The sequence below is a fragment of the Pleurodeles waltl genome, chromosome 3_1 (genome assembly GCF_031143425.1).
Source record: "Pleurodeles waltl isolate 20211129_DDA chromosome 3_1, aPleWal1.hap1.20221129, whole genome shotgun sequence".
NCBI classification, from domain to species: Eukaryota; Metazoa; Chordata; class Amphibia; order Caudata; family Salamandridae; genus Pleurodeles; species Pleurodeles waltl.
Genome location: NC_090440.1, coordinates 906,040,015 through 906,065,745, shown reverse-complemented (window position 1 = coordinate 906,065,745; position 25,731 = coordinate 906,040,015).

Genomic DNA, 25,731 nt, shown 5'->3' with positions numbered 1-25,731 from the left:
CATGATAAAAATGAACCAATATTTCATACCACACAGTTACACCGTTCTGGAAACAACACAGGAGAAGGAGGAAGATCAATGGTCAGAATCAAGTGTGTTAGCTGGCCAACTTCTGGGCAAACTGCCTGAGTTTGAGGACAAACTCTACTTCCCGGACTGAGTATGCCAGTGCCACCATAGAACTTTTAAATTATTTATCATTGAACTTCTTTCTTTACAGAAAAAAGTAGCTAGTGGAACATTATGTTTGTGTCTGATTTATGCTGTCCCACCATTTTTTTGTAATTTGTAAATCTGGATTGGAGTTGGACCAGTATGCTGTGAAGAAGCTCCCATAATTATTTCATGACATTAGAGACAATTCTTGCCTCCCTTGAAAGCCTATCCTTTTTTGCATCACTTAGCAGCGCTTCCCAAGAAGATCATTGATTTACAAGAGTGCCAATACAAAATTCCAATGTGTTACCTGCATCAAAGATACAATTGTACATCTATCACCAAGCTTGGTTTGTAAGAGGTAACTACAACTATTGCACCAATGAGTGAGTAATTGTGAGTGACCTTTGATGATTTATATGGTGACATACAGTGAGTGAGGGTGTTCAGCTAATAGTAAACTTGATTTTGATGAATTGCAATGTTTGGTGGCTGATAGGTGATCATATTTCCTGAAGGTTATAGGCCTTTACAAACTTACTTAGTGAAAATTTACCTGTAGGGTCCACTCCTTTTTTTTGGTTCTTCAAAGATCAAACCAGTCACTTTAGTTAACACATACAAACATATACAAAATACTGCAATTCTGTTTCTCTACTGGATGGATTTACTCGGAGTGAGGAGGAGGATAGAAGGACTCAGGGTGGGACTACCTCAAGAGCTAGAAGAAGGAAGTTGTCGACTTCAAAGGGAAACGCTGGCTCTGAGGCCTAACACACAGCTATGTGGAATGGATAGAGGTGCCTTGATTTGGGGAATGCTGCTGAGAGTGTGTGTTGCACTGGTGGCAAACATGAAACTCCTCCTGTTTTTGCTCTGAGTCTTCCTGGTACACTACACTCCTCATGGAGCTTACCTTCCTTCTGTCATTCTCCTTGACTCTACAAATTTGTTTCTGTTTTAGAACCTGCAGGACTTTTCCTCTCCTGTATGAACAAAAGGTGAAAACTGAGTTCAACACTCAGACAGTCACCCAATGCGTGCAATGCATTTAAATGAACTGTGTCGTACTCATTCGTTTGTCTCCTTCCACAACAGATAGATGATGATGATGTGCTGCTGATAACCCTGATGAATGGTGTTCTTATGCTGTGCTTGTCTTTGTCACACCTTTCTCCAAATCCCCTTTCCCATCCATTCATCAAGCACCTGACCCTCTTTTCCCAGGATGTGTGATTTGTTTGAGGTGTGTCTTAATTTACTCCAAATAGACCACACACTTGGGCCCATATTTATACCCTGTTTGTGCCGGATTTGCGTCATTTGTTTTAAGCAAATCCAGTGCAAACTTAACTCCATATCTATACTTTGACGCTAGGCCCATGTAGCATCAAAAAGGTGGAGTTAATGTCATTTTAAAGATGCGTGAAACCACTTTGCGTCAATGAGATGCAAGGTAGGCGTTCCCGTCCAAAAAATGACTCAAACACCCTAGCACCATATTTATCCAACAAGGCAAAAATGACGCACAGGTGGGAGGTGGACCCAAAAAATTATGCTAACCCCGATTTGCATCACATTTTAACACCTGGGTCAGGGCAGGCTTTAAAATGAGGCAAACACATGACTACTTAAGGAAAACACACTTGGACCATTACAGACCAACAGGACAACATGGAGGTGCTACTGATGCATCTTGCAAGACAATGCCAAGCACAGGACCAATGGCGGTAGCCACCACCACTCCAACATGGCCCACAATGGCAAAGCAGAAAGCAGGAGAGACTTTTCAGAAACAGGACAACCCTCCATGGCCACAGGGAACAGGACATAATTCAGAGGTATTGACTCAACTGGCAAGCCATACAGCAGCTGCTGTGCCATATTGAGCCACAACTAACAGCTAGCCTGCAGACACCACACAACATACCACCGGTGACCAAGCTACTAGATGTCCTGCATATGTTGGCAAGTGGCTCCTTCCAGGCAATGGGTGCCCTAGTCACTGGGGTATCACAGTCCTCCATCTCGGCTTCCCTGCCCAAGGTGTTAGATGCCATAATCTCCCTCACACCCCACCACTTCAGCTTCCCCAACACCCAGCAGAAGCAGCAGGAGATAAAACAGGGGTTTTATCAAATCCATGGCTTCCCACATGTTCTCAGTGCAATTGACTGCACCCATGTCCGGATCGTCCCACCTGCAGCAACAGAGCACCTATTCAGGAACAGAAAGCACACACATTCTATCAATCTGCAGGCCATAGTTGACCACCAGGAACTGTTAACAAACATCTTGGCCAAGTATCCTGGGAGTATCCATGACTTATTTATATTCTGGCACAGCAGGATCAATCAGCACTTCCAGGATGGGCAATATGGCAATGACCTTCTTGTCGGTAAGTCAATAAACCTAGCAATATACACACAGCACGACAACCATGTTGACATACAAGACATAGGCGGTCATTCTGACCCTGGCGGTCAAAGACCGCCAGGGCGGAGGACCGCGGGAGCACCGCCGACAGGCCGGCGGTGCTCCAATGGGGATTCCGACCGCGGCGGTAAAGCCGCGGTCGGACCGGCACCACTGGCGGGCTCCCGCCAGTGTACCGCCGCCCCATTGAATCCTCCACGGCGGCGCAGCTTGCTGCACCGCCGCGGGGATTTCCGACCCCCCCTACCGCCATCCAGATCCCGGCGGTCCGACCGCCGGGATCCGGATGGCGGTAGGGGGGGTCGCGGGGCCCCTGGGGGCCCCTGCAGTGCCCATGCCACTGGCATGGGCATTGCAGGGGCCCCCGTAAGAGGGCCCCTACATGTATTTCACTGTCTGCTGCGCAGACAGTGAAATACGCGACGGGTGCAACTGCACCCGTCGCACAGCTTCCACTCCGCCAGCTCGATTCCGAGCCGGCTTCATCGTGGAAGCCTCTTTCCCGCGGGGCTGGCGGGCGGTCTGAAGGCGACCGCCCGCCAGCCCAGCGGGAAAGTCAGAATTACCGCCGCGGTCTTTCGACCGCGGAACGGTAACCTGACGGCGGGACTTTGGCGGGCGGCCTCCGCCGCCCGCCAAGGTCAGAATGACCGCCATAGACCACTACATTGACAGGTGATTAGGGTGACACTGAGGTGTGCCAATAGTAGATATGTTGTACATCCTGAAACACAATAGGATACACAGCTCTGGACGAATGACGGCTGCCGCAAACATTAACTGCCACTCTAGAGCACCAAGGGACCAATGTCAAAGCCCACAGTGACAATGACATGGCCTGCACTGTAAGTACAACTTGGAAGATGAACCATTTACGATTACATTAGGCCACATAGTCAATTGGCCGCCCTTCCAAGCAGTATGTAGCGTGGAAGGGGTGTGCAATGTGTGTTGCAGCAGGTATAACACCATGAGATACATCGCATGATGGTGCAGACTCACATGTAGGTGACACAGAAATACTGAGGTAGTCCCAACATCATACATCACTCCTGGGGTGCCATTTCCAGGTTGCAATAAGGAAGTGGACTGTGCTATGAACACATATTGATGTGCCACCAATGCAAACTGCACACTGCTGCATACACTAAAAGAGACAATTGTCCATCAAAATAGCATATGTAGAGGGAGATGGCCTTTCCTGCACAGATACATCCACCTCCACAAGGCAGTTAGCCAGATTCCCTGGAGCAAGTTCGGTAGTGTAGGTGCACGGTGCACATAAGCTACTGGCAGAGGGAACAATAAAGGCTTGCCTAGAAACAAGTCACACATGGGACAGTTGTGCATTCTCAATACTGAACAGCTCAGTGCTGCCAACTGATGGAGATGTGTTGTGCATTGTCACCTACCCAATTCAAAGGGCCTCAGTGTCGCATTTCATCTGCAATGACATATGTCTAAATGGATGGGATGTCCAGGCCATGTATTGCAACCATGTTACCTCCACATCTGAATCCATTGTGTGTGTGGATGTATCATGTCCCCTCCAGTGAAAGCATGTGGGACACTATACAACGCATGGAACATACATACTGACCAACTGTTCAGAAACCAAATTATAGATCCCAGGTCAATGAGCCAAACACAAGTTGTCATGTCAAACAACCCAGTGCAGAGAAGACCTCACAGAAGCCCAGGAACTCACACAATACCAAAATCACATATGAGTCACAGATAATACAATATATCAACTGCCATCCTACATGACATTCCTGTTGCAAGCACTAACAAAATACTCACTCCTATTATATTTTGCAGTGGATCAGGGTTATGGGATCCAGCCATGGATCATGACCCCATTCCCCAACCCAAGCAGAGCAGCAGAGCATGCATATAATGAGGCACATTGGAGGACATGCACAATTGTGGAAAGGACGTTTGTCATCCTAAAGTCCAGATTCAGGTGCCTGGACATCACAGGAGGCAGCCTCCTATATACCCCACACATTGTGTGTAAAATTATACTGACCTGTGCTATCCTGTACAACATTTGTGTGAGGATGAACATCCCATTATCTGAGCTGGACCAAGAACTGCCTGAGGAGGAGGATGGTGGCAGGGAAAATTAGGGAGAACAGCAGAACATAGCTGCAGGGATGCGCTGCACACAGCAAATTGAACACAACTTTTTCACTTAACAGTCACTCTACACACCTTGTTAAGATATGTAAATAAACACCTTACTTGATCATACAGTCCTGCTCTGGTGTATTCATTCTCCATCACATGTACCTTAGGAATGTGAGTATTACCTCAGGGAGCATGTTACAAAGACAAATCTGAATACTTCTAATGCAACAACACATGTGATGCGGATGATTGTACAGCAAACATCACACACACAAAAATAATCATATCTCAAATGTCACATATAAAGGACACAATCAATGGACCACAACATATGAGTCACATCCACGTTGGCAATGTAGTCAACTGTAGCACATGACACACTACTATGATATCTCCAATCATAAGGTAAATAAGGGCCCCATTCACGAGGCAGTGGATGTGATATATCAGAAGTGCAAGAATGTATGAACAGACCCCTGACATTACTAAGTGTGACACTTGCAATGTCTGCAAGGAGCTTGTGTGACACTGTGGGGGAATTGTTTGTGACACTGGATAGCATGATTGTCCCAGGTATGACAAGCAATGTTCACAACACATGCCCTGCGCAGTACATCCCTTTACATCAGTTCTGCCACTGCCATGGGGCCCAATCCTGACACAGGGTACACATGCCCACATACTTGGACTGGACACTTCTGTGGAATGCACATCTGAAAATATGTGAACACATGCAGCCAGGGCAGCAGGTCCACCACAACAACACAAGTAACATAGCTAATTGTAATGAGTCAAACTGACATGTACCAAACATTTTATGGGTGGAATTTAGGCACAGTGTCTCAAACACAGTACATACCAAACATGTATACTTGTCAGACATTTGGTTAGTCCACACACAAGTCACCATGAACGCATAACAAACAATTAATGACATATGAGAGGTAACATTTCCTACATAGCACTCCTCAGCCACCCTCAATGATATCTGTTTTTTTTGTTTGTCGTCTGAAATGTCCCCTAAGTCAAACAACTACACACATCACGAGTCAACACATGTTACAAACACATACCATGACTGTTGTAGATCACTGATTGCCATCAGATGTAGATACACATTTTGCACACATTAATACATTTGGATGACGTCCAAAGAATTGCATGCCATTCCTTCAGAAACACACACATCGTTGTTACAGATCATTCACACCCAAATCACAAAGTAGCATGCCCTACCACATGTGGCTATACACTATATTATACACTGCAGGCCATACCATCCATCTTCATGTTGATACAGGGTGCATCCATGTTAAATATTAGAAAATCACGCAATCACAGATAGAGTAAAAAAGTTTGCTGCAAATGCGCCAAAAACACCGCAAACGCAAACTAACCATACATGGGCCCTTAGCGTGAATTCCACCCACGTACCACACTCATGCGGATATCCATTGAAATTGAAGTATACAGGTAATGCGTTGTATTTTGCCCCACATGTAGGTGATGCATCGAAAATATTCATGCAAACATTGTATGCATCAAAAAAATACAAGCATGACATAAAACGTGCCTCAAAGGGACAGGAAGGGATGTAATGGGAAGCCCTGTTTACAGGCATGGTACAGTGGGTGTACTTTCACTTTCGCTTTACAGTCTGTGTTTGGCTGTGTCTCGGTGTTGGTGGTATGTTGATTGCATTTATTGTATCTTGTGGTGTCTATTTTGTGTCTGTCGTGAAATCTGTTTGTTACTTGTACCAGTGTATGCGATTTTGTGTAGTTTAGTGTCTTTCATATTGTATTTGTACTGTCAGGTGTCTGTCTGGGTGGTAGATTAGTTGGGTTAGTTAGGGTTCTTAAGTTCGGGCAGTAAGTTTCCTTTATTTTGATTTCTTTTCTTTTTTTTCCTATATTTACTGTTTGAATTTGTGGCTGAGGGACATGTCAGGAAGGGCGAGGCTGACACGCATGGGGGAGGAGGAGCTGGAGAGCTTTGTGTGGCTGGTGTGCCACTTCCTACCCATGATGGTGGAGATGGGTGGTCGGGTGATACAGGGGTATCACACAGAGGAGAGGCGGCTGTGGTGGGGCAAGGTGCTCTAGCACCTGAAGACGGTGTACCATACGAGCCCCAATGAGTACCAGCTAAAGCATCTCTGGGTTAACCTGGTGGCCAGAGAGCAGGATCTGCTGGATCACCTAGGAGTGGTGCTCGGTGGCCTTGTTGGTGAGTATCACATTGACAAATGTGTACAGTAGAATGCTTCTGAGTGACAGTAGCATGCTGCATGCAGTGTTTGTGGCCAGGTTGAATGCAACCAGAACAAAGTGTTAGTGTCCCAGTACTGAGATGGAGTCCACATGTCAATACATGTTAACAATGCAGGTCAGAGGCTTGTTGAGTCATGTACGACTATCACTTAGGGGCACATGTACGAAGCTCTTTTTTACCCTCGCAAACGGCCCAGTTTGCAGAATTGATCCATTTTTGTAGAGAAAAAATGCTTTTTCCAATGCACAAACCCAATTTTGCCATTCCGCAATCACATTGCCGAATCACAAAACAGGGTTTGCGAGTCGCATTTAGGAAGGGGCGTTCCCTTCCTATTTCCGAGTCACAATCCGATATATGATTGTTTTGTGATCGCGAATGCCATCACAAAACAATTGCAGTTACCACCAGTTTCAAGCTGGTGCTAACCCATTCGCAAAATGCATACAAAAACATTGGTTCAGAGCAGGCAGTGGTCTCCCGGGCCACTGCCTGCTCTGTGAGAATGAAAATAAAAGTTATAATTTTTGTTTTTGAAATTTATTCTGTTTACCCATAATGAAAACAGGCTGCATTTCAGAAAAAAAATACTGCTTTGTTTAAAAGCATTCACAGACATGATGGTCTGCTTACCCCAGCAGGCCACCATCCCTGTGAGTGCTGCCATTTCCAATGGGTTTGAAAATTGAGACCTACTCATAAATATTCATGAGGTAGGTCATTTGCTACCTCATTGTGAATTACAAACAGTGTCATTGACAGTGTTGTACATCAGATTTTCCTAGTTGCTAAGTCTGGCAATTTACGATTCACAAAACCTGATCTTCGTACATGTGGCCCTTAGCCACACATTTCAGGTGCCATGGCAACACCTGTATCCATACATTCTGTCAATGATGATCAGATAAGACACTGTCAGCATACCATATTTCACTGGATCCTGACAGCAAAGTGGGTAATCCATGTTTTTAACGCTACATTGTCATCATTACACACACATGATCCGTGCCATTATGTTGGCAAAGGGGGCATAGCCGGCTTAGGGGACACTGCCAATGGGGCATTTGTTACCAACAGACAATTGTGCCACATCTGTCATGGACCACAGAACGCACGATAATTTCAGACTGAAAATTGAGCCCCATAACAGTAACTCAGTGTCCCTTGGTGCACAAGCCACAATACCTGAGTCACATGTATTGCAGTGCACCAGGGAAGTGCCATGGAAATTTTCACCCAAATACAAATCATGCCATGGAATACCATCTTAAATGGATTAGACACATATGATTGTCATAGGGTTTAGCACCACATGATTGTTAGGCCCAGTGCATGTGTGCAGATATGTGGCTCTCACTCACCGGAGAGTCAATGTCAGTGTGAGTTTGCAGTGGTATGTTTGTTGTACTGTCTTCACGCAGGATCACCAGCTCACTCATGTAAACTGTTACATACTGTGATATGTTGTCCACTCGTATGTACATTGATCTGACATTGAGCATATATTTCCTTTTCATGTCTTACAGGTAGACCTCCCCTGATACAATAGGGGAAGTGGCAAGATTTCAGGACCCAGACGTATCCAGTAAGTGTGACAATGTATGTCCCGTGTAGTGATTGTGACTGTTGTGTGAGTGACTCTTGTGTGTTGCACTCATTGCAAGATATGATGAGCTGGCACGTGATCAGATATCTTAGTAGGCTGGATGGTGACATAGACCCTCATTACAACGTGCCGGTCGGTGATAAAGCGACGGTAATACCGCCAACAGGCCAGCGAAAAAAAAAAGGAATTATGACGACGGCAGAAACCACTCAAACAGACAGTCACTTTAACAACATCAAAAGCCCGGCGGAAACAGAACACAGAAGTCAAAGGACTCACCTCTGAAGACTCAGGGAACATCCATGGCGCCATGGAGCCCGAGTTGCACATTTTTCCGATGCTCGTCTACCTTTTCCTGCATTATGAACATCAACGCCGGCAAAGACGACCACGGTGAGTACTGCCGCCTAGCACACAAGGGAGGGGGGAAGAGAGTGACACACACACGCAACACGCAACACCCCCAACACCATACACACAAACAGATGCAGTAACATTACATTTACATCCTGTACCCATTAGGAATAATACAAGGACAAAAAGATTGGAAGAAAGTGAGTGTAATACGATAAAATAACATGAATAAGTGCATCAAGATACAAACGTATATACATATTTACAAATGGAGGGACACTGCCCAGTCCTCAAAGTCTGTGGGCCACAGGGCCACATCACATAGGGCATGGCCCCACCTCACTTCTGCAACAACACGGAGAGAACACTGCAGGGTCATCAGGTCGAAAATACACAGTGCCTCAGGGGGGCAGGGAATGGGAGCACCTCAGCCGGAAGATGGTACAACGCCATTGGTCCTGGAGGGGGCTACATGCCCTGTGCGATGTCCTGGGGAGTGCAAGGCCACAGTCTCTCAAGTGGGTGGTGTGTCCGCTGCTTGGTCCTGGGGAGTGCAAGGCCACAGTCTCTCAAGTGGGTGGTCTGCCCACTGCGGCTGCTGGCAGTGGTGCTGGTGGCGGTGCTGGTAGTGGTAGGGGGAGGCTCCAGCCCTTCCCCTGCAGCCTCGGACGGCTGCCCACTGGGGCTGCTGTTGGTAGCAGCAGAGCTGGTGGCGGTGCTGGTGGCGGTGCTGGCAGTGGTGGAGGGGAGGCTCTAGCCCTTCCCCTGCAGCCTTGGACGGCTGAACCACCATGCTTGGGGGTGGGGGATCCGAATGAGTCCCAGCTCCAGGCCTCCTGTCCTTCCTGCCTGCAAGTGCAGGCCCCTTGCCCTTCCCTTTCACAGCTGGTGGTGCATCCTTGCCCTTCCCTTTCACAGCTGGTGGTGCCTCCTTGCCCTTCCCTTTCACAGCTAGTGGTGCCTCCTTGCCCTTTCCTTTTGTAGCTGGTGGTGCCTCCTTGCCCTTCCCTTTCACAGCTGGTGGTGCCTGGGATCCTCTCCCACCTGCAGTAATTGTCGACACTACTGTGGCCGTGGACTGGGTGGCTGAGGTGTTCGCCTGGGTTCTGACCACCCTGGCCCAACGTGAAGGACAGCATGGGGGAGGGATAGGTAACAGGTTAACAGTGGAGAGGAAAAGCTTCTTAGGGACATTGGGACGGGAAGAGGGTGAAGGTTTGGAAGTGGAGGAAGAGGAAGTGGTTGTAGGAGGAGTCTGACTGCTGTTTTTGGGTGCCGGTGCATGGGCTGGATGCTGTTGTGAGGTGGGTGGCTGTTGGGTGTCTGAGTGCTTGTGTTTGTGTACTTTGGGAGGAGGGGACACAGACACAATGGGAGAGGACACAGGGGATGTGTGCATGGATGTGGGGGTGGTGACTGCCAGTGAGGGGTGTGTAGTGATAGGTGTGCTGGTGATGGAGGTAGTGGATGACGATGTAGTGCATGCAGGTGTGAGTGGAGATGCTACTGGGAGAGGGGTGGACCAGGAGGATGAGGGGAACACAGTGGAGGCAGTGGATGTTGGTATGTCTGCATCTGAATAGTGTTTGTGTGAGTGCCTGTGGGATGATGTGTGGTGCTTGTGTTTGCCTGAACCACTCCTGTGTGTTGTCCTGTGTGTATGCTGGTCTGCATGTGTGCTTGGGATAGGTTGGGGTTGAGCGGAATAGGATTGGGTAGAGGAAGTTGGAGGGGGAGGCTAGAAACAGGGACAATGGCTGCCATCAGAGAGGAGGCCAAAGCCTGGATTGATCTCTGTTAGGCCGCCATGCCAGAGTTAATGCCCTCCAGGAATTCATTTGTTTGTTGCAAATGGGCTGCCAGCCCCTGGATGGCATTCACAATGGTTGACTGCCCAACAGAGATGGATCGCAAGAGGTCAATAGCCTCCTCACTCAGGGCAGCAGGGCTAACTGGGGCAAGCCCTGAGGTGCCTGGGGCGAAGGAGATGCCCACCCTCCTGGGTGAGCGGGCACGGGAAACATGGTGAGGGGCTGCTGGGAGGGCGATGCTGGTACGGAGGGTGGCGGCTGTACCTGTAGTTGGGGTGGCCACAGAGGTGTCCACCACCACCAGGGAGCCTCCATCGGAGGAGGTATCACTGTCCGAACTGTCCTCTCCTGTCTCTGCCATGGTGCTCCCCTTGCCCTCCATCCCACTGGTGCCCTCACCATCAGTGGATTCGGCCTCCTGAGCCATGTGGGATGCAGTTCCCTCTGTCACTGGTGCCTCAGCTCCTCTGCCAGATGATGCTAATGCACAGAAGGACAGGGTGACAAAACAAAATAGGGGGGGAGAGACAAAGGATACACTTGGTCAATGGCTGTTCCAACACCACCGTTGGCCTACATGACACACACACACAGAGAACAGCCCTACACATTAGGCAATGCAGTACCAGTCACAATACTAGTCACCAGGCCATGGACAGTAATACCTAATGCCAATAACAGCATACCTGTGACCCACAGACCCCTGCCCAGAAGTGGATGCCTACTGGCTTGGTTGGAGGTGGTTCACATCATACCATGCCCAACATGGAACCTAACCTGTAATGTCCGGCGTGGCCTAGGGGAACCCACAGGCCCACATCCTCCACCCGGAGGCCACTCCACCACGCGCAAGTAGTATATTGGGAAACTGTAGTCGCCCTCTTGTGGCTGCTGTGATGCCCTCAAGGGCCCATCCATCTCCGGTTAGGCCACCAGCAGTAAGTGGGCCATCAGATGGGTAAGGGTTCGACGGACACCCCTTCCTCATTGGGAGGCCATCACCAGCTGGGCCTACACCGTCTTCCTTGCCCAGCGTCCCAGGTCCTCCCAATGTTTGCGACAGTGGGTGATCTGCCTGCCATAGACCCCCAGGGTCCATACGTCATTGGCAATGGCATGCCATATACCCTTTTTCTGATGGGCGCTGACCTGCAGAAATATACACATAGCAAACTGTATCAGTCAGACCGTCCGGCCTGTTACAATCATGTCCCACCATAGCCCTCCCATCCCCTTACGCGCAGACATTGCCCACCATACCTGCAGTACGCAGCCCGGGGCCCTTTCACCAACCCCAGCCTATGCGAGGACCTCACACACAGCACTCCATGCATTCATGCCCCATGCATCATGCTCACAGTGTACTCACCTGTTGGTCTGGAGGCCCACACAGCATTCAGTACTAGGGTAGGACCCCATCCACCATTCTCTTCAACTCTGCAACTGTGAAGGCAGGGGCCCTTTCCCCAGTGACACGAGCCACGGTCAGTTCCAGACACAGGTCACAGCAGCACTTGCAGTGTAGGTCCTCTCCTGTTGAAGGTCATGTAGCAAGTGGGTGAACAGATAGAAAATGGCAGTCACAACCGCGGCGGAGCGTACCGTCACCGCCGGCGTGCATCATCATTGGCTACTGTAAGCCATAGGGCCCAATGGGATCCAATGAGTAGTTGCACAGCAGTTTTTGACCGCCTCCCACAACGCCGCACAACGGCAGCAGATTTACCTCAATTCCACATGTCCCTCCATACAGGACAGATGGATGCCATTTCAGGGGGGGGCAGGCCATGACACCTAACTGCATGACAGTACACGTAGGCACCATTTGGGCCTATACAACAATATCGTATTACAGTCACAACAACCAATGCAGTGTAGTGTTTGGAAATATGGAATACTGACCAGCTACTCACCGTTTGCCTCCTAGATTGGAACCGCTGTGAATGAATAGGAGATGGAGACATCCCCCTTGTACAGGCCCCTGGTGGACATGGCAACAATGCAGGACAGGCGCATTATCCTCACCTATAGACTGGACAGGGCCACAATCACAGAGCTCTGTGCCCAATTAGAACTTGACCTGATATCTGCTATCCGTCAGCCCACCGGGATCCCCCCTCTTGTGCAAGTCCTATCTGTGATCCATTTCCTGGGAAGTGGCTCCTTCCAAGTGACAGTGGGCTTGGCAGCAGGAATGTCTCAGCCAATGTTCTCAGTAATGCTGACCAGAGTGTTGTCTGCCCTGATTAAACACATGAGCAGCCACATCATTTTCCCCCAAGTGGAGAATTTGGCCACAGTGAAAGCTGATTTCTATGCTATGGGACATATCCCCAACATTATTGGGGCGATTGATGGTACACATATTGCATTTGTCCTCCCCCCGGATAAATGAACAGGTGTTCAGAAATCGAAAGAGCTTTCACTGCATGAATGTGCAGATAGTGTGCCTAGCGGACCAGTATATCTCCCATGTCAATGCAAAGTATCCTGGGTCTGTGCATGATGCCTTTTTCCTGAGAAATAGCAGCATCCCATATGTGATGGCTCAACTCCAGAGGCACCGGGTGTGGCTAATAGGTGAGCCCTGGTTCCCACTCAGGGTTTGTTGGTGTATGGATATGTTGTTGGCCCTAAGGTTTAGTGTGTGTCTAACAGTTCTCCCTCAATATTTGCAGGTGACTCTGGTTACCCCAACCTCTCATGGCTACTGACCCCTGTGAGGAATCCCAGGACAAGGGCAGAGGAACGTTACAATGAGGCACATGGGCGAACAAGAAGAATAATAGAAAGGACATTCGGCCTCCTGAAGGCCAGGTTTCGTTGCCTCCATCTAACAGGTGGACCCCTGTACTACTCACCCAAGAAGGTGTGCCAGATCATCGTGGCATGCTGTATGTTGCACAACCTTGCCTTACGTCTCCAGGTGCCTTTTCTGCAGGAGAATGAGGCTGGAGATGGGCGTGTGGCAGCAGTGGGCCCTGTGGACAGTGAAGATGAGGAGGCAGAGGATGAGGATGAGGACAACAGAAGTGCTATTACTTTTAAGACAGTATTTCCAATGACACACTGTTAAGGCACTGTAAATACCCTTTACATTGACAGTTTTGTATTTGACATTGTCACTGGCAGGCTGATTTTCCAACTTCTATGGCCACTTACCGTACCCTTTGGCATCTCTATTTTCAGATATTTATGTCCCACTATCGCTCTTGGTGTGTTGACTGCAGCCAACTACAGGTCATTCCTATGTATATATGAGAGAACAGGGCTGATTGTAGAGGCCCCCTAAGTTTTTGCCCCCATTTTCCACTTTTTGCTGGTGTCTTCCTGACTCTGATGGTGCCCTGGGTACTGCTAACCAGTTCCAGGGCCTGTGCTCTGTAAAATCAGTATGCAAATTAGGCTAAAAAAAAATTGGCTAAGTCAACCTACCTATAAGTCCCTAGTATATGGTAGGGCATGTAGGTTTAGGGACCTCAGCATAGGTAGTGCACCCATAGGTGCACTGCTGCGGTGCCCAGTGCCATTTTAAAGGCAAGCCTGCCTTGCTGGCTGCTTTTAAATTAAAGTTATATGCAAATTTGACTTTGGAATTAAAAATAGTTCCAAAGTCTTAAACTACCTTATTTTTACATGTAGGTCACCCCTAAGGTGTGCCCTATGTGCCCCGAGGGCTGGGTGCCATGTAACTATACGCAGGGACCTTATAAAAATAGTTTTATAAGCCCTGGTGAGGTAAAACCAGCCAAATTCGTTTTTCCCTCATTGTAGTGAATGGCCTTCATAGGCTAGAATGGGGAGACTTTATTTTAATTTTAAAAGTCCCCTTAAGGGACAGATACAAAGAGTTTGGTATCAAATTAATTGTTATAATAAATCCCACAACTTCCAGTTGTTGGATTTAATATAACTTGTTCACGTAAAGAGTTTTAAACTTTACCTGAAAAGTTGCCAATTTTAGCCCTGCATTGTTTTTGCTGCTGTGCTCTGATTGGCCAGCCTCTAGCAGCCTGGCCAGGCTGCTTTGATGAGGTGTGAAGTGGCCTGGCTTCACACAAGGAGATGTGCCTGTGGGAGGGGATCTCCCCTCAACAGATGGTGAGGCAGGAAGGGGGAGGGCTGCCAAACTGGTCTTCAAAGGCAGAGAAGGACATTTGGAGCAACCCAACAACACCCCCACATCCTGCAACCCCAGACAATTAGGTGCCCCCTTGATTCGATTAGGAGAGGGGTGTGTTTAGGAAGTGGTCATCACAGGGGGAAGGACCCTGCCCCTGATTGGAGAACCAGGACCCCCTGTTTTTCAACCAGGAGCAAGGATAAAACTGGCAAACCTGCACCCACACCTCAGATCATCATCAGATTCCAACAAGGAAGAACCAAAGAAGAAGAAGGACTGCCCTGCTGGACCCCTGGCCTGCACCTGGACCCTGCACTCTGAAGGACTGCACCAGCTGCGCACTTGGGCTTCACCACAAGAAGGACTTTGCCTGGCTTCAACTGGTTCAAGGAGGGACTCCCCGTTTGCTACAAGTGACAAATTGATAACCAGAGTCCCCTGCACCAACTCCTGAAGAAATCAACCAGCTGACCGCTGTCCAGTGGCCAAAAAGGAGTTTGCGCCATGTGCATTCTGGGAGTTGTAGTCCACACCCCCAAGGATTATCTCAGAGCTTCTGGAACCTTGGGGTGAGCTGTGGACCCCAAAAAAACCTTAAAGGAACATCTGGAAGAAGATCCAGATGTTTGGAGAAGTTTGGAGAACTTTTGAAAAAAAGCTCCATAGCGGGACCGACCTGCCGCGGCAACTCTAGCCGGCTTGCCTCAACCGCGACCCGGCCTGATTTGCAGGTTTGTCCCGGTGAAGAAAATCTCCAAAAAAGAGACTAAGGGGGTCATTCTGACCTCGGCGGTAAAAGGCCCTTACCGCCGGTCAGAAGTCCGCCATTCTACCGCCGCGGCCACGGTAAACCGCCACGGGCATTCTGACCTCCAACTGGCAAACCGCCAAAAACCCGACATTCACGGAAGTCCGCCTCATCAGCGGGCAGCGATAAACTGGAGATGACCAAACCTCCACCGTCACGCCAACACAAACACGCCCATGCCATTCTGACCCACGAATCCACGCGGCGGTCTTTTAACCGCGGTATTCTATTGGCGGTACACACCGCCTACGGTCAAAATACACACACATATACAAAACACAGCCACATTGGACAATTCGAAATACACACACCTGATACACATCCAAACAACACTCCCACACACCCAATTAAATATAAAACACACACCCACATCACCCACAAACCCCTACGACCACAAGTATCTGAGAGAAGGCGCAATACACTGAGAGAGAGCACAGGGAATGCAAAGCACAACACACACAGGAACCCAACATCATCACCCACACCACATCTACGCACACATCACCACACACATAACCACAAACACCACCCCCCACACCTCATCCACACCACCCCATGGCACCCCAAAGACACCCCAGGCTCTCGGACCAAGAACACAGGGTCATGGTGGAGGAAATAATTAGGGTAGAGCCCCAGCTCTTAGGCACACAGGTGCAACACACCACAATAGCCAGGAAGGCAGAGCTATGGCAAAGGAACGTAGACAGGGTGAACGCTGTGGGACAGCATCCCAGAAATCGGGAAGACATCCGAAAGCGATGGAACGGGCGAAGGTGCGCTCGATGGTGTCAAGGCACAACATCGCTGTGCAGAAGACTGGCGGCGGACCCCCACCCACCTCAATTCACAGCATGGGAGCAAGAGGTAGTAAACATCCTGCATCCTGATGGCCTCGCTGGAGTAGCCGGAGGAATGGACTCTGGTAAGTCGATTCTCAACTACTTCACCCCCCCCCAGCATGCCAAACCACACCCCCACCCTCACCCCCAATCTCAACCCCCCAGCACACATCCTCCCTGCCAATGTCTCACAAGCACAACCCACCCTAAACAACACCAACCCCTGAATGCCAACACAAACCATAGACACCCATCACCTATGCATGACCACTGCACATACCCATCCACCCCCCCCCAACCACCCTCACAACACCTCCCACAAGGGAATGCCAGCACTGGTGGACAAGGGCACTCACAAAATGCACGCCATGGCACACACATAAGCAATAACCATACTCTTTTACCCCTGCAGGGCCCGAACGCAAACACACCGCCACGGAGGGTCCAGATTTGTCCATCCCACCCCCAGAACAGGCCCCCAGTGAGGACAGCAGCTCTGTGGACCTAGAACCTGATGACCAGCCCGGACCATCGGGGACCTCTGGACATTCGGTTCCCCACACACAGATACAGGCCACAGCAGACCCAACCCCCTCTGGGAATATCAGCACAGCCCCCACCCAGCGGGCCCATGCCTCTGTCTCTAGGACGCGTCAATCAGCGGTGTGTCCGCCACTACAGGGCACCCAGGCTGACCCAACACCCCAACAACAACAGGGACCTGGGGGCAGTGGTAGTGGGCACACCGTCCAGGGGACAGAGGCCCGGGGAAACAGGGCAACTGGGAGGGCTGCAGTGCGACAGGGGGGGGAGGACAGGCCCAGGGAACCGACTCTCCAAGAGGCCCTCACCACCATCATGGGAGCATACCACCACTCCCAGGAGACGATGGCGACGGTACTGGCCAGGTTCACGGAGATCCAGGCACAGCAGGAGGAACGGTACATGGGGTTCAGCAATGAACTCAGGAACATCGCTACCGCTATGGGGACCATAGTCCAGGCCCTCAACCAGATAGAAAACACATTGCGGGACCATGTGGCACCCCAAAGGGCCCCTGTCACTAGCCAGGACCAGGAACAGCCTACCACCTCTGCCGGTGCTAGTGGACAGGAGGCCCCACCACAACGACAGGCCACCAGAACCCCACCTCCTGCTGAAGAACAACCACCCCGCAAGCAGAACCTGAGATCTCACAGGAAGACAGAGTAGGATGCCAAGACCGCCGCCAGCATAAGATCCCCCCTGATGTCATCCCACTGTCCCACATTGTCACCCTGTCCAACCTTAAACAGCCCCTGCTCCATCCTTCCACAGGCATATGGACAATGCACCTGTGAAACTGAGAACTGGACTCTCCCATGGACATTACTCCACCCCCACCCATCACCGTTTTAATATCATGTACCAATATCTAGCACTATAAATAAATCACTCATTGCACTGAAATCATTCAGGAGTCAGCCTGTATTTTTTACAAATGTATTACACATTACTGTTCAATAATGTTCAGTCAATTTGTGATGACAACATACCGATGTCAATAAGCTTTAGTCCATGGGCTAACCAAGCAGAAGTCACGCAGTGGGTCATACAGCACTGAAAAGGGAAGGGAACATCAAAAAACAGTTAAAAAGAACTGTGGGGAAATACACAAAGTAGAGATGCAGGAGGCTTTAAGTAAATGTTAAATGGCGTGGGTGATTCTTACCTGTGTGCTACTGAAAATACTGTAGGATAACTGTGTCCCTGTTGTCTGTGTCGTCCCCGTCGTCTTCCTCCTCTTCACTCTCCACAGGATCCACAGCTGCTACAACACCACCATCTGGACCATCCTCCTGCAGGAAAGGCACCTGCCGTCGCAATGCTAGATTGTGAAGCATACAGCAGGCCACGATGATCTGGCACACCTTCTTTGGTGAGTACATCAGGGATCCACCTGTCATACGCAGGCACCTAAACCTGGCCTTCAGAAGGCCGAAGGTTCTTTCTATGATCCTCCTAGTTCGACCATGGGCCTCATTGTAACATTCCTCAGCCCTGGTCCGGGGATTCCTCACTGGGGTCAATAGCCAAGGCAGGTTGGGGTAACCAGAGTCACCAATTAGCCACACACGTTGTCTCTGTAGCAGTTGCATCACATAGGGGATTCTGCTATTACGCATAACATACGCGTCATGCACTGACCTAGGGAACTTGGCATTTTCATGGGAGATGTACTGGTCAGCCAAACAGACCACCTGGACATTCATTGAATGGTAATTTTTCCTGTTTCGATACACCTGCTCATCGTCTTTTGGGGGTACTAAAGCCACATGGGTCCCATCAATGGCACCAATGATGTTGGGGATATGTCCAAGGGCATAGAAATCACCCTTCACAGTGGGCAAATCAGCCTCCTCAGGGAAAATAATGTAGCTCTGCATGTGTTTCATCAGGGCAGACAACACTCTGGACAAAATCTTTGAAAACATAGGCTGAGACATGCCAGATGACATGGCCACTGTTGTCTGGAATGAGCCACTTGCCAAAAAATGGAGGACTGACAGAACCTGCACTAGAGGGGGAATTCCTGTGGGTTGGCGGATGGGGGACATCAGGGCTGGCTCCAGCTGGGCACACAGTTCGTGTATAGTGGCACGGTCAAGTCGGTAACGTAGTATGATATGTTGTTCTTCCATTGTCGACAGGTCCACCAGCGGTCGGTACACGCGAGGATTCATCCTTCTCCTCGCAAGTCCCAGCGGACGGTGCCTAGGAAGGACAACATGGAGTATGGAGTCAAGCAAATCACAGGTACGTTCACCACAGCTTGCATAGCACACGGTTATGTATTGAAAGGCGTGTATGTGTGGCAATGCAAGGCCTAGGCCTGTGTGACGCAGTTGAAATTAAGCCATGTGGGCCCTTGAAATGGCGGCTGCCTGACCTGTGAAGTGGGACAATGGGATGTGAGGTCAATGCGCTGGCGTGGCACACCGTGGCGGTAGGCGGTGGAAGACCGCTGTACGAAGACGCATTGGTTAACATTGAAGCCTATGGGTTTCAGGAGCCAATGAGGATGTGCGCCGGCGGTCGTGGTACACACCGCCGCGGTACGCACCGCCTCTGGCGTGACCGCCATTTTCTATCTGCTTAATCACTCGAGACCTGATCATCCACAGGAGAGGACCTATACTGCAAGTGCTGCTGTGACCTCGGTCTGGAAGAGACAATGGCTGCTGCGACTGGGGAAAGGGCCCCTGCCTTCACGTCTGAAGAGTTGGAGAAACTTGTGGATGGGGTCCTCCCCCAGTATGCGTTACTCTACGGTCCTCCAGACCAACAGGTAAGTACACTGGGTGCACATTGAATGGGCTATGCCTGTGTTGAGTGGGGTGGATGTAAGATGGTGGGGTGGGGAGCGAATGAGGAGTGCAACGCACGACAGATGAGAGCATGTGCCACATGGCAAAGTTGGGGAGGGGGGGGGCAATCACATCTAATATGCAGATAAATTATGATATTTCTTTTCCCACCCTGTACATGTCAAATAGGTCAGCGCCCATCAGAAAGTCGACATTTGGCGTGCCATCGCCAAGGAAGTCCGGGCCCTGGGGGTCCACATCAGACGGGGCACCCACTGCCGCAAGAGGTGGGAGGACATCCGCCGCGGGACCAGGAAGACCGGCGAGTCACTGCTGGGGATGGCCTCCCAACCTAGGAGGGGTGCCAGTCGTACCCTGACCCCCTGATGTCCCGGATCCAGGCGGTGGCCTACCCTGATTTGGATGGGCGCTTGAGGACATCACAGCAGAGACAAGGGGGTGAGTATCAGCACATTCTGCTATCTATATGCGCAGTGGAGGCGTCTGGGTGGGGGAGGAGGCTTGTGGGTGACATTAGGCCAGGGCGCTTTCTGTAGTGTAGTCCTCTCCTTTAGGCATGGCCCTGTGCCCCCGCCCCCCACCTCTGTAGGGTGCCAAGTACAGCTATCCATGGTCCTGCATCATCCATGTGTGTATTTGTTGTGCATAGACCTGTAGGCCTGGACACAAGTACTGAGTAGCATACCCCGATTGCGCAGCGTAGTGCATGAGGCTCCTGTGTCTGTCCTCTCCGCCAACGGTGTTGACATTGCATGCACTCAACCTGTTTCTTTTTTTCTCCCCCCACCCTTTTTCTTACTCTTCTTGTGCATGTGTGCATTAGCATCATCAGGCGGAGGAGAATTGGCATCGGAGCACGAGGGAGCTGCAACTCACAAGGACCCGGTGGGCCGTGGTACAGACACCGAGGGCACCAGTGATACGGAGGGCGAGGGGAGCACCACAAAGGGGAAAAGTGGTGACACCAGCGACACTGACACGTCCTCGGATGGGAGCTCCCTAGCGGGGGCGGCAACATCCGGGCCCCCCGCCTCTACAGGTACAGCCGCCACCCAGCGCACCAGCCCCGCCCTCCCAGCAGCCCCTCAGCCTACGCTCCGTGCCCACTCCCCCAAGAAGGCGGGCGTCTCCTTCGCCCCAGGCACCTCAGCCCCTGTCCCTGTTACCCCTGCTGCCCTCAGTGAGGAGGTCATTGACCTCCTGAGGACCATCATTGTTGGGCAGACTACCTTTTTGAATGCCATCCAGGGGGTAGAAAGGGAGGTGCATCGGAGCAATGCCTACCTGGAGGGCATTCATTCGGGTCAGGCTGCCCATCAACGATCGTTCAATTCTCTGGCCTCAGCACTGATGGCAGCCATTGTCCCTGTTTCCAGCCTCCCTCTTCTGACTGCCTCCACCCTGTCTCTGTCTCCTGTTCCTCAGCCTATCCCATCCACACCATCAGACCAGCCTGCACACACCTCAACACCCAAGGGCAGCTCATCCAGACACAAGCACCACAGATCACACAAGCATTCACCCAAGCAACACCCAGATGCAGACATGCCAACAGTCACTATCACCTCTGTGTCCCCCTCCTCCTCGTCTCCCTCCTCCCTCCCTGTGACGTCTACACTCACACAAGCATGCACACCACCATCAGCCAGTGCTTCCATCACCAGCACACCCTCCACACCAGTCCGAACACGTGCAGTCACCACCCCCACTGCCATTTACACATCCCCTGTGTCCTCTCCCACTGTGTCTGTCACCCCCTCTTCCAAGACACACAAACGCAGGCAGCCACCCACCCAACAGCCATCCACCTCACGACAGCCTATGTCACAATCACCTGCACCCAAACACAGCACACCTGACTCTCCTACAACCACATCCTCTTCCTCCACTCCCATCACCACTACTCCCACCCTTTACCTTGGTCCTAAAAAACTTTACCTCTCCAATCTTAACCTCTTTCCCTCCCCTGACCCACCCCCTCCATCTGCTAAGAGTCCCAAGAGCACCTCAGCCACCACCAGCCCAGCTACAAGTGTGACTGTAGTGCATGGGTTCTGGAGTCCACCCTTTGGCAGCAGTGACACATCTGTCAGCAGCAAGGGGACAGCCAGCCCCCCCCCCCCCCCCTGGCAAGAGGACCCGGAAACTCAAGGGCCGCCGTGAGAAGACTGACACCGCTGCTCCCAAGGACCAAAGTTCGCCCACTTCACCTGCCACAACATCCAGGGGAGGCAAGGCCCAGAGAGCCTCATCTAAGGAGCGAAAGGGCAGCAGGGCGGAGAAGTCAGCCAGCAGGAGCGCGGAGCAGGAGGGCCCCACAAGCCCAATCCCGGGTGTAAGGGAGGACACCCAAGGGCCCAGGACTCCGTCATCGAAGGGTCCAGCAACAGGACGGTCGGAGGGCGAGTGAGCAGGGAGTCCAGGCCAGGTCTGGCTCCCTTGAATTACTGGACAAGCACCGCTGAACAGGGCCCCGCCGTGCAGAAGAGCACCGCTGAACAGGGCCCCGCCATGAAGAAGAGCACCGCTGAACAGGGCCCCGCCGTGCAGAAGAGTACCGCTGAACAGGGCCCCACCATGAAGAAGAGCACCGCTGAACAGGGCCCCGCCGTGCAGAAGAGCACCGCTGAACAGGGCCCCGCCATGAAGAAGAGCACCGCTGAACAGGGCCCCGCCGTGCAGAAGAGCACCGCTGAACAGGGCCCCGCCGTGCGTCTCAAGCACCGCTCCGCTGGGCCCTTCCTGTCAAGCACCGCTCCGCTGGGCCCTTCCTGTCAAGCACCGCTCCGCTGGGCCCCGCCGTCTCAAGCACCGCTCCGCTGGGCCCTTCCTGTCAAGCACCGCTCTGCTGGGCCCCGGCGTGCGTCTCAAGCACCGCTCCGCTGGGCCCTTCCTGTCAAGCACCGCTCCGCTGGGCCCCGCCGTCTCAAGCACCGCTCCGCTGGGCCCTTCCTGTCAAGCACCGCTCCGCTGGGCCCCGCCGTCTCAAGCACCGCTCCGCTGGGCCCTTCCTGTCAAGCACCGCTCCGCTGGGCCCCGCCGTCTCAAGCACCGCTCTGCTGGGCCCTTCCTGTCAAGCACCGCTCCGCTGGGCCCAGCCGTCTAAAGCACCGCTCTGCTGGGCCCTTCCTGTCAAGCACCGCTCCGCTGGGCCCCGCCGTGCGTCTCAAGCACCGCTCCGCTGGGCCCTTCCTGTCAAGCACCGCTCCGCTGGGCCCCGCCATCTCAAGCACCGCTCCGCTGGGCCCTTCCTGTCAAGCACCGCTCTGCTGGGCCCCGCCGTCTCAAGCACCGCTCCGCTGGGCCCTTTCTGTTAAGCACCGCTCTGCTGGGCCCGCCGTCTCAAGCACCGCTCTGCTGGGCCCTTCCTGTCAAGCACCGCTCCGCTGGGCCCCGCCGTGCGTCTCAAGCACCGCTCCGCTGGGCCCTTCCTGTCAAGCACCGCTCTGCTGGGCCCCGCCGTCTCAAGCACCGCTCCACTGTGCCCTTCCTGTCAAGCACCGCTCCGCTGGGCCCCGCCGTCTCAAGCACCGCTCCGCTGCGCCCTTCCTGTCAAGCACCGCTCTGCTGGGCCCCGCCGTCTCAAGCACCGCTCCGCTGGGCCCTTCCTGTCAAGCACCGCTCCGCTGGGCCCCGCCGTCTCAAGCACCGCTCCACTGGGCCCTTCCTGTCAAGCACCGCTCCGCTGGGCCCCGCCGTGTGTCTCAAGCACCGCTCCGCTGGGCCCTTCCTGTCAAGCACCGCTCCGCTGGGCCCCGCCGTCTCAAGCACCGCTCCGCTGGGCCCTTCCTGTCAAGCACCGCTCCGCTGGGCCCCGCCGTCTCAAGCACCGCTGGCACAATGACAGTGCCGGTTCTGTGTCGAGCTACTGGTCACGGTTCACTGTGCCCACCATGCCTCCTCCATGACCAGTGATCTCTGTAATCCACCTGATGGACTGTGGCTTTGCACTCCCCAGGATTGTACAGTGGGCAAACCACCCACTGTAGAGACATTGAGAGACTGTGGCTTTGCACTCCCCAGGATGGCACAGTGGGCATGGTGGCCCCTTCGTGGATCTGGCGTCGTGGACTCATGTGGCTTTGGTGCACCCCCTTCCCTTCCCCCTGAGGTGCCTGTAGTTTTATCATCAGATGCCCAGCAGTGTTCTCTCCAACGAACTCAGGTCTCCTGTGTGGGCTTTGCCCTTGTGTTGATACACTTTGGCCCACGGACACTTGGCATTTTGTTAAATGTGCAGGACTAATTGCCTCGGTTTATCGATTGCACAAAATATTTATTTTCTTTTGTAATATTTTTATTGCTATTTGACCATGACTTAACAGAGGCTATTTTTTACATAAATTTTGTTTCTCTATTTAATTATGTCTTTGCATTTTTCTGGGGGGTTTGGGTGGTGTCACTGTGACTTGTTGCTCTGCATTGGTGTGTACATAGTTTGGGGGGGGTGGGGGTCGCATATGTGTGTGCCGTAAGCTTTCCTCCTCCCCCCTCCCCTGTGTCGTAGGTGCAGTACTCACCGTTGTCGTCTGCGCCGGCGTTCGTACTCGTGGTAGATTAGCAGATAGACGAGAGCAGGTAGGATGTTTAATTCGGGTTCCATTCTGTCCTCCTTCCTCGTGGAGTGCATAGAGGTGAGCGTTTTCCCGTTCGTAGTCTGTTTCCGCCGTGTTTTTATCGGCGGTGCTCCCGCCCCGGAAAAGGTGGCGGATTGGTGAGTTGTGATAGTGTGGGCGGTACATTGTCTGCCGCCTGCCTGTTGGCGCTGACCGCCGCGCTGTTTGTTTGTCCCGCCGTGGCGGTCGGAGTGTTAAAGTGGCGGGCTGTGTTGGCGGTTCCCGCCAGGGTCAGAATTCCATTTTTTGGACCGCCGGCCTGTTGGCCGGTTGGCCGCCGCTTTATCACCGACCGCCAGGGTTAGAATCACCCCCAAAGTCCGAACGTAGAAAGTTGACCGGGACATCCCAGCCAGCGTATCCGTGGAGGGCTCCAAGGACGTTGGCTCAAGATCCAGATTTACCCCTGTTGAAGGATTTTCACCTTGAAAAAACCGACTAACTAAGGTAAAAAATCTCCACTGAGGGCTCCCGTGACGCGTACCTGGAGAAGAGTTCCAGGAGGTCAGATTGGACCTGCAGGTTCGTCCCACTGAAGAAAATCTTCAGAAAAACTACTAAGTGCAAAGGTAAACATTTGACAGAGGCCTCCCGCGGACTGTAGCCGAGCCGGGCTCCATTGCATGTTGGCCTTAAACTTTGACTTTGCCCCGCTCGGGGTAAGACCAGATGACCAAATTGGCGCTTTTTGTTTCTAGGCGCTAGAAAACAATAATTCTTTAAAAATTCAGATCTGTGGTTCCCCTTATCAGATTTTATTTGTTTTTGTGTCACTTTAAAGATAAAAATATAATCTATATTTATAAATTGGTTTTGGATTTTTAAACTCTTTCCTGTGTTTTATTTAATTACTGTTTTGTGATATTTGAATGCTTTACACTCTGTCTCCTAAGTTAAGCCTTGACGCTCGTTGCCAAGCTACCAAGGGTTTGAGCTGGGTTTAATTTACTGAGACCTAACTGGACCTATTTGGAGGTTAGTGGCCTGATGCTAAGTGTAGGTACTTACCTGCCCTTACCAATAACCCATTTTCCAACAGTATACAATACTGTATAGTTTTATTGCAGTGTTTAAAGCTTGTTAAACTAATACATGGTTAAATGATTTGACGTTTCCATACTTGTATTTATTCAAATGGTGTTTATTTAAGTGTTAATGATTAGAGGGGGATGTGCAATGGGCTGGGGTGATGATGGACAAAAGTTCA